General features: G+C 38.3%; 1 long non-coding RNA gene across 1 annotated transcript in view; it reads left to right on the forward strand.

Moving 5' to 3' along the window:
- Positions 1-7,353, forward strand: part of LOC141421385 (uncharacterized) — a 69,190-nt gene extending 61,837 nt beyond the window's left edge. The window contains exons 4-5 of the long non-coding RNA XR_012445974.1: positions 7,013-7,104; positions 7,231-7,353. This is a non-coding gene — a long non-coding RNA (uncharacterized lncRNA). The remainder of the gene's footprint in view (positions 1-7,012; positions 7,105-7,230) is intronic.
- The last annotated feature ends 2,751 nt before the right edge of the window (positions 7,354-10,104 follow it).

The raw sequence follows: 10,104 nt of genomic DNA on the forward strand, positions 1-10,104 counted from the left end.
GAAGAATTTACTTGGCTTACTGCTTCAAGGTTGCAGTTCATGGTTGCTTAGCCTTGTGTGATTGGGATGAACATCTTTGTGACAGAAGCAAGTGGAGGAGGAGCATCTTTAGCTCCTGGCAGAGAGAAAATGGAGAGAAAGACAGGATGGGGTCAGGGATAAGATACCGCCCAGGACATACCCCCAGCAATCTACTTTCTCAAGCTACATCCCACCTCCTAAAGTTTCCAGAACCTCCAAAAGTAGCACAACCAGATGAAGACCAATCCTTTAACATGAGTCTTTTAGGAGACACTTTATATCCAAACCATAACATTCTGCTCCTGACCCCCTAAAAATTCATGTGCACCTCTCAATGCAAAATCAATTTAATCCTCAAAGTTTTAATAGTTTCAACATTGTTCAAAAGTCCAAATTCAAAGTGACTCCTGAGATTCAAGGCAAACTCTAAGCTATAAGCTCCTGTAAAATAATAATAATAATGTTACATTCTCCCAAGATGCAGAGAAAAACATTCTGATTCCAAAAGGGAGAAACAGGAAAACAGCAAGGAAGAATCAGACCAAAGCAAGATCAAAACCCATAAGGGCAAACACTAAATCCTGTGACTCTATGTTTACCACCTATGGCATGGGGTGGCGTAATATGACCTCTACTGCCAGTGGCCACCTCCTCTCATATGGCCTTGCCATTTGCAGTCCACATGACCTTTCTCCTGGACTGGCTCCACTCCTTGCTTATTGCTTTACTGAGCAGACATTTCATATTTCTGCCAGCTCCAACATCCTGGGTTTTCCACTGCAGCTTAGGCTTCACCTTCACAGCTTCCCAAGAGAGGTGCTCTCTTGGAGACTATATGTAGGAATCCTTACTCTACCATTGTCTGGCCTCCTAAGCCTTTCTTTGAAATATGGGTGTAAACCTCTATCACTTCAAAGCTCTTGCATTCTGTATGCCTGAAAAACTAGCATCATGTGGACAAGAACAAGGTCTGACGCCAGCTTGAGCAGTAGTCCATCTTCCTTTGGATCATTTCTTCAGCAACCTATGAGTGCCTTAGTGGTTGAACCCAGGAAAACACTTTCCTACAAGGCCCTGTACATATAAGGTACCTAGTGCTCTTTTCTCAAAGCAAAGTCTTTCAAATGAGCTGAAACTTTTACACCATGAAGACTGCCATGGGTGGGGTGTGGTAAATTCCTGAGATACTCTCAAGGCATCTTCTCTTTTATCCTGAAACAAAATAGTTGGTTTCTTTGTAGTGGTGTTAATCTCCTCAGAAATCATGCCTTTCTTAGCTCTAACTGTAAACTGAGTCTTCTAACCAAACTGTACATTTTTCAAGTCTTTCTGCTCTGCTTTTTGCTCCCAATTTTTGCTGCAAGTCTGACCAAAAGCAGATGGTAAGAACCACACCACAGCCTCAGTGCTAGACTGCCTCAAAATTTCATCCACTAGAGTTATTAGTCTATCACCTTTCAATTCAAACTCATTCAAATTCTCAGAAAATGAACAAGATGTAGGCAAATTTTTTGCTAGTATGCAATAAAAATGGCCTCAAGTACAATTTCCAATAGAGTCCTTGTTCCTATTTGAAACTTTACGAGCAATCTTTACTATTCACATTTCTATTGATATTCTGATCTTCTGAGTTCCTGCCAGAACTGCCCATTAAGTTCTGCTTACAGTATTCTAGCTTTCTCTAGTCAACTTCTCTAAACTCTTCCAATTTCTCCCAAATCAGTTATAAAAGTGAACCACATGGTCAGGTTTAGTTACAGCAATTATCCCACTTCTCTGATACCAATTTTCTGTTTGTTATTTTTGCATAGCTGTGACCAAAATACCTGAAAGAATACCTCAAAAGAGGAAAGATCTCTTTTGTTTACAGTTTCAGAGGGTTCAGTCCATCACAGAGGTGAGGGCATGGCAGAGAAGATCATTTTATGGTGGACTGGAAAAAGAGCGAGAAACAGGAAGAAGTCAGAGACAAGAAAATCTCAAGGACCCTTCCCCAGTATCTGTTTCCTTTGGACCATTCCCACCTCCTTAAATTTCCAGACCTTTCTAAAATAACATCACTAGCTGGGGACCAGGCCCTGAACAAATGAGCCCTTTGGGAGGACACTTCATATCCAAGCCATAACAGAAGTAGAGTTTAGCTCAAACCTGTATGGGCTGGTGGAAACTGTAGCTGGTGCCTGTGGATCTCAGAGAAGGAACTAAAGAGCATGTTGGAAGGGCAGAGATTCAAAAGAGGGATTTTCCAAGTGGCCTGTGAGGACAATAGTCTAGGTGTAGATAGATACTTATATAAGGTTACAGAGGATGGAAACTTTATAGAACCATCTGTCTCAGAATTACAAGTTATTTCATGAAAGTGGAGGAAAGAGAGGATATATGAGAGATTACCATGCTGAGTCATGAGAATTCAGGAGGCAGGCAGGGTACAATAGTCTGTGACAATCTAAAGCAAATATCATGAAGGCTCTCTTTCCTAGGAGCATGGGACTTTCCCTGATAAAAAAGGAAGTGAGAGACACTACAGTATAGAGTTTAAGAACATGGCCTCAAGGTCTAGACTACTGGGGTTTGAATTCTGTTGTTGAGGAACTTACTTAACTGCTTTGTACCTTAAGCTCCTTATCTACACAGTAGGAATGAAAGTATTATGTCATTGGGTTGTGTATAGGGTTGTTAGGAGAATTTAATGTAAAGCATTTAGAATTGTGCTTTCATCTCATGTGGCTGCTTTTGTGTTACTTTCTTTATTATTATTCACGGATGTTTAGTGGAGGAAGTAGGGCAGATGATTGTCTACACAATGAATTTTATTATAGGAAGATGGATTAGGGAAGGATGCAAAAGGAAGTAGGAAGACCACTAATAATCAGTTAAAATAATTTGGGGGAAAGAAAGTGATGATCTAAAGGTTGAGAGAGATGATAGGGATGGAAGAAAAGATAGTTAATGATTCTCTCATTAACTGGAGAATTACCTAATTATCTTGGCTATTGTATTGGTCTAGATTCTCCAGAGAAACTATCTATATATCATTATATATATCTATGTATATCTATTTATCTATATATCTATCTCATTATATCTGTCTATATCTATCTATCTATCTATATTTCATTATCTATCTATTTATCTATATATCTATCTCATTATATCTATCTGTCTATATCTATCTATCTATCTATATTTCATTACCTATCTATCTATCTATCTATCTATCTATCTATCTATCTATCTATCTATATATCTATCCACACATCCATTCACCCATCCAGCCATCCAGCCATCTGCAATTGATTCATCTGGTTAAAGAGGCTGAGAAAGCCAAGATCTACAGTCAGTGAGCTTAAGATCCAGGACAGCTGATGATGCAGTTGCAATTCAAGTCAGTCCAAATGCTCAAGAACCAGTAGAGCCAAGTGTGTAAATTCTAGTTCAAATCCAAGTTCAAATGCTGGAGAAGACCAGTGTCTCAGTTCAAAGATAGTCACTGAAAAGAAACACCTCAGGCCTTCAACAGATTAGATGAAGCCCATTCATACTGGGGAGGGCAATCTCCTTTAATCAGTCTACCAATTTATCCAAATATATAGGCATCTCATGGCCCAGTTAAATTGACACATAAATATAACCATCATGGTATGAAGCTACTTCAATCTTCTGTGATAAAAACTCTAATTAATTATTGCTGAGAGAATTGCAAGTTGGCTGGGGTACAGTTCATGTACGTTTAATGTGGCTGGGCTCTCTCATGTGTTTGTGTTTCTGCTAGAGATTGGTTGCCCTATATTGGAGTTGGTTCAGGTAGCTTTATTTCATGTGCCTCTTCATCCTCTATCTGGGATTGGTGGCCTGGGCTAGCCTAACAATGGCAATGAGAGAGCAAACTGGGCTTCTTAAAGCATAAGCTTAAAACTGGACTCTGTTGCTGATGATCATATGTCATTGTCCAAACCAACATTGCAAGGTGGAAAAGTGTTATTCACCTATGATAAGGTTATGCCAAGGGAAGGAAAAACCAATGCCAAAAATTAAGTCTGCCATATCTAATAGTTGACTTACAAATATTTTATCAGCATAATTGGATGATGACTTAAATAAAGACAGTTGAGGTCTAGGATTATTTCTTATTTAATATTGAATCTTACTCCATATTTTACATATTGTTGCTGCTAAATACACACTTGTCACATTAGCTGGTGGAAGGATGTATATATGCAGATATGTATGTATGTAATATAAGGGAATAAATACATTAAATAAACCATGACCCAAACTTTTTTTAATGGAATATATAACATTTTCTATCAAGAATTATTGAAACATGTCTGAAGGTGCGGCTCAAGTGGAAGTGCCTGCTTATTAAGCACAAGGCCCTGAGTTCAACCCAAGTACTCCCAACCTTCTCCCCCAAGAAAAACCAACCAGATGCAGACAGGTTATTTTTCCAAAGACAAAGAGCTAATAAGTCACAGAGTTGAACTTTAAACAACCTCTGGCTATCCACATCCTGTGTTCTTACTAGGCATGGCATGGTGTGAACAGTGTATATGTGACAAGAGTTTGTTGAAAAAAATCAGTGTGCCTACTGATGAATGGGACTATACATACCTCATGATATTTCAGAACTATGGTTTGAGAGACAGAGGTCTTTTCGCTAAATGTAATCTTGGATACAATTCAATTAATCTCTCTACATTTAATCTTTTTACAACCTCTAAACACTGAGCTTACAGTCAGACAAATTTCCTTCTAGTTTGGATAAGTCTATCAGTCCATATACCAGGTGGTATTTTGCAAATGAGAATAAGGGCTTCAGATCAAAGAGTAAACTGGGGGCACTGTGAAGCCAGCATTCTTTTTTTTTCACCAGCTGGTCAAAAATCTTAGAGCTAAAGTCTTTAATCTGTCTGATCTGGGCATGATGTTACAGGAAAGTGATTAACTGGAGTGAAGATGCCTGTATTCTAGTTCTATCTCTGCTGTAACCCATGTAATGCGAGATGTAACACCTGGAGCCTGTGCTTCATGGGAATGCTGGACAATGCTTCTTGACCTATATTGGCAACTATTGTCTAGTCCTGTTAATTCCCTTGAAGTTTCTTTTGGCTATTAACACAACTCTCAGTTGCTTCCTCCCAGGTTGTGATGCTGTTTATGATACCATGCCTGTGGTCTGGGCGAGTACTCTCAAACTTTCCATACATGGGACTCAAACAGTTGAACATCCTGCATATTGCTGCTCTTCCTTGGCATGTTGATGATATCCTATGCACTTTCCTTTTCACAGGTTGATCAATCAACCTAAAGGAATAAGAAGTATCACAAGTAAGGGTGAAGACAATGAAATATGTAATAGGGCACCTCAGATCAAGAGACAATGACATCATGTGTTCATTGATACACCATATAGCAGAGCTTTTCTATGATCTCCTAGATGGACTGACATCAGAGAAATACTCTTAACTGAGATGTTTTGTATGCTGACTATTGAGAAAAACTGAGATATTTACTTATATCTTTATAATAAAGAATATTCATGAGATGTTCAACATTATAATTTGTGCTCTTCAGGGCAATTCAGAAAGTCATGACTTTCCTCACATTGGACACCATGACCAAATCTCAAAGATTCTTTTACTCTTATATTTCTCAGTGTGGGAGGTTATAAGTTTAGGCCAAATGCTATATAAGATCCTTCCTGACCTGTCTGTTTTCTGAATCTAGGTCTAAAAATGCAGCACAAATTCTGTAGTTGGGCTTCATTTAATCTGTGCAGTGTCATTTACCTTCTAATCTTGGCATGAGGATTGGAGATAATGCTGCCAAGAACCAAATACACTCCCTGAGGATAGGATTTGGCAGGAATAGCTGTGACAGTGAGTTTGAGGATCCCTAGCCAGGAGGGAACAAGAAGAGGAGGGATCCAGGACTGTCAGAAATGTAGGATGCAGTAGAAAAGAGGCTGGACAGTACTTTTTCATTGGCCCCAGGACACTTGGAATTTGTTCCATAGAAGCACAAAGAGAAGAAAGAAGGCTTTGGGAACTGCTCAAGTTCCAAAGCATAATGCACAATTATTGCTGAGAATCTTCTAACACCAGAATCATTAAAACTGACCTTTAATGTCCTGAAAACGTAGAGGATTATGTGAGGAACATGACTTGCATTAGACCTGGTGGTTTTGAAAGACCTTGTGGTATCAAGAAGTAAACAGAAATGGAGTCTTGGGAATCAATGCTACGGACAGAATGTGTTCTAGAATATTCCTCTTGACTCCATATTTGAATACTAAAATTACAGTGTGGTTATTTAAAAATTCATTCACTCCTGTTCTCAATATGAATACCCTGCACTCTTCAGACTTGTGACAACATAGGCTAACTATCTGACACTGAATATGTTTTCATAGTAAGAAGGAAATTTTTACTCCACTTTCCAGCAGGGGAAGATAGGAAAAGAACAGCCCAAGACTGAAGCAGATATCAAAACTAACTGATGAATTTGAGAAAGGAAACCAAGCATGCACAACTTTATCTTTTCTCTCACCTCTTTCAAGTCTGTCTGTTCATAGAAAGGGTAAATTTTTCATTCACTTACAGGGTAGAGGTTAAGAAGCAGGATAGTACTTGAGTCAGGATAGACTAGGGAATTCTAGGATAATAAATGGTTCCAAAGCTTTAGTGGATTACAAATATCAAGATGCTTGTCCATTAGGAGTTAACCGTGCCTTACTTCTGAAGGGTCTTCATTATTTGAATGCTATGGACTGAAATCTTTCTCCCCAAAACATGCATGTTGAAGACTTAACTTTCAGTATGTCTTGTATGGCATGTAGGGATGTGTCCTTTGGGAGATAATTAGGTTTAAATAGGGTTTTTAGGGTAAAGGGCTCATAAAAGAACTGGTGACACAAGAAAAGACTCTAGAGAACCCATTTCTCTTTCTCTGTCGCTCTCTCTTTCTGTCTCTCCACTTCTCTACACATGAGGACTCATTGAGTGAAGAGCAAGGAAAGAAAGCCTTCACTGGAAACTGACTATTCATTGCATTGTGTGGATTTAAGGCTGTGCAGGGCATCAGGTAAGTAGATCTGTCTACTTAGCGAGCCTGATGATGCCACACATTTAGCCACATCCCCTAATACAGACTTATCATTAATTAAGTTGATATTTTGATCTTCATTTTTCTATTTTTATTTCTTAATAGGTTCTGAAATCAGGAAAATGTTCAAAGCGATATTTTAGATAAAAAAATGAGCAGAGAAACAAACTGAGAAAGAATGTATGAAAACAATTCCATTTACAATAGCCTCAAAAAAAATCAAATACCTAGGTGGAAACTTAACAAAGGATGTGAAAGACCTCTACAAGGAAAACTATAAACTTCTGAAGAAAGAGATTGAGGAAGACTATAGAAAGTGGAGAGATCTCCCATGCTCATGGATTGGTAGAATCAACATAGTAAAAATGTCAATACTCCCAAAAGTAATCTACATGTTTAATGCAATTCCCATCAAAATCCCAAAGACATTCATTAAAGAGCTTAAAAAATCTACCATTAAATTTATGTGGAAACACAAGAGGCTATGAATAGCCAAGGCAATACTCAGTCAAAAGAACAATGCTGGAGGTATCACGATACCTGACTTCAAACTATATTACAAAGCAATAACGATAAAAACAGCATGGTACTGGCACAAAAATAGACATGAAGACCAGTGGAACAGAATAGAGGACCCAGATATGAAGCCACACAACTATAACCAACTTGTCTTTGACAAAGTCACTAAAAATATACAATGGAGAAATAGCAGCCTCTTCAACAAAAACTGCTGTGAAAACTGGTTAGCAGTCTGCAAAAAACTGAAACTAGATCCATGTATATCACCCTATACCAATATCAATTCAAAAAGGATCAAGGATCTTAATATCAGACCACAAACTCTAAAGTTGATACATGAAAGAGTAGGAAATACTCTGGAGTTAGTAGGTATAGGTAAGAACTTTCTCAATGGAACCCCAGCAGCACAGCAACTAAGAGATAGCACAGATAAATGGAACTTCATAAAACTAAAAAGCTCTGCTCAACAAAAGAAATGGTATCTAAACTGAAGAGAACACCCACAGAGTGGGAGAAAATATTTTCCAGCTACACCTCAGACAAAGGACTGATAACCAGAATATATAGGGAACTTAAAAAACTAAATTCTCCCAAAATTAATGAACCAATAAAGAAATGGGAAAGTGAACTAAACAGAACTTTCTCAAAAACAGAAATTCGAATGGCCAAAAAACACATGAAAAAATGCTCACCATCTCTAGCAATAAAGGAAATGCAAATTAAAACCACACTAAGATTCCATCTCACCTCTGTTAGAACAGCCATCATTAGCAACACCACTAACAACAGGTGTTGGCGAGGATGTGGGGAAAAAGGAACCCTCTTACACTGTTGGTGGGAATGTAAACTAGTACAACCACTCTGGAAAAAAATTTGGAGGCTACTTAAAAATCTAAACATTGATCTACCATATGATCCAGCAATACCACTCTTGGGGATATACCCAAAAGACTGTGACACAGGTTACTCCAGAGGCACCTGCACACCCATGTTTATTGCGGCACTATTCACAATAGCCAAGTTATGGAAACAGCCAAGATGCCCCACTACTGATGAATGGATCAAGAAAATGTGGTATCTATACACAATGGAATTTTATGCAGCCATGATGAAGAACGAAATGCTATCACTCGCTGGTAAATGGATGGAATTGGAGAACATCATTCTGAGTGAGGTTAGCCTGGCCCAAAACACTAAAAATCCTATGTTCTCCCTCATATGCGGGCATTAGATCAAGAGCAAAGACAAGGGGATTGGACTTTGATCACATGATAAAGCGAGAGCAGGCAAGGAAGGTATAAGGATAGGTAAGACACCTAAAAAACTAGATAGCATTTGTTGCCCTCAATGCAGAGAAACTAAAGCAGATACTTTAAAGCAACTGAGGCCAATAGGAGAAGGGGACCAGGAACTAGAGAAAAGGTTAGTTCAAGAAGAATTAACTTAGAAGGTAACACACATGTACAAGAAATCAATGTGAGTCAACTCCCTGTATAGCTATCCTTATCTCAACTAGCAAAAACCCTTGTTTCTTTCTATTATTGCTTATACTCTCTCTTCAACAAAATTAGAGATAAGGGCAAAATAGTTTCTGCTGGGTAGCAAGGGGTAAGGGAGGGTAAGGGAGGGAGTGGGTGGAAGGGGGGAGAAATGACCCAAACATTGTATACACATATGAATAAAATAAAAATAAAAAAAAAAGAAAAAAATGAGCAGAGAAAGAGAAGGAGGAAGGAATGAGGTTAAGGGAAGAAAATGAAATATCCTTCACTTGCATTTCAACTGAGTAGTCAGAAATATATCTTGTGCTTTGTTTATTTTTCTCTTAGAAAAATCCCTATAAGATGGCATTACTATTTTCAATTTGCAAGATGGAAAATTGAAGCTCTGTGGTTTTATGTAAGTTGCTGAAGGTACAAAGGAATGCATGCCTGCCTGTGGCTACCTAAAGCTGCCTCAAACTTGCTAGATAATCCCAGAATAGGACCAAAGATATAGTGAAATGGAAATAGCATGCTGTCCTCCTGGAGGACCTGATAGTAGAACTCAGGTATACTGCAAGGAGAAAATACTACCACAACTCCTGTTGCATGATTTCTCCTACATGCGTCAATCTATTTATTCATGAATCCATGTATTTATTTTCCTGGGCAATATTTATTGAGGATTAACTATGTGCAAACATGCTGGTAATTTCTTGGAATATAGCTGTAAATAAGACAAGAGGATATCAACTTTCCTGGTCTTAAAGACTATCAAAAATTCAGATGCTTACCAAGCAACTTCAAATGTAATGAACACCAAATAAAAGAAGTTTAGGTATGAGAGACTTAATTCCATCTTATAGACTAGGGAGAGTGCTCCTAGAAAGTGGTGTTTAAATTGATAACTGTGGGTGAGTCACAGGTGACAGTCCCATTTCCCCTTGGATCCTCCATTTTGTTACCCCATTCCTCAGGA

Source organism: Castor canadensis, chromosome 3 (assembly GCF_047511655.1).
Source record: "Castor canadensis chromosome 3, mCasCan1.hap1v2, whole genome shotgun sequence".
Taxonomy (NCBI): Eukaryota; Metazoa; Chordata; class Mammalia; order Rodentia; family Castoridae; genus Castor; species Castor canadensis.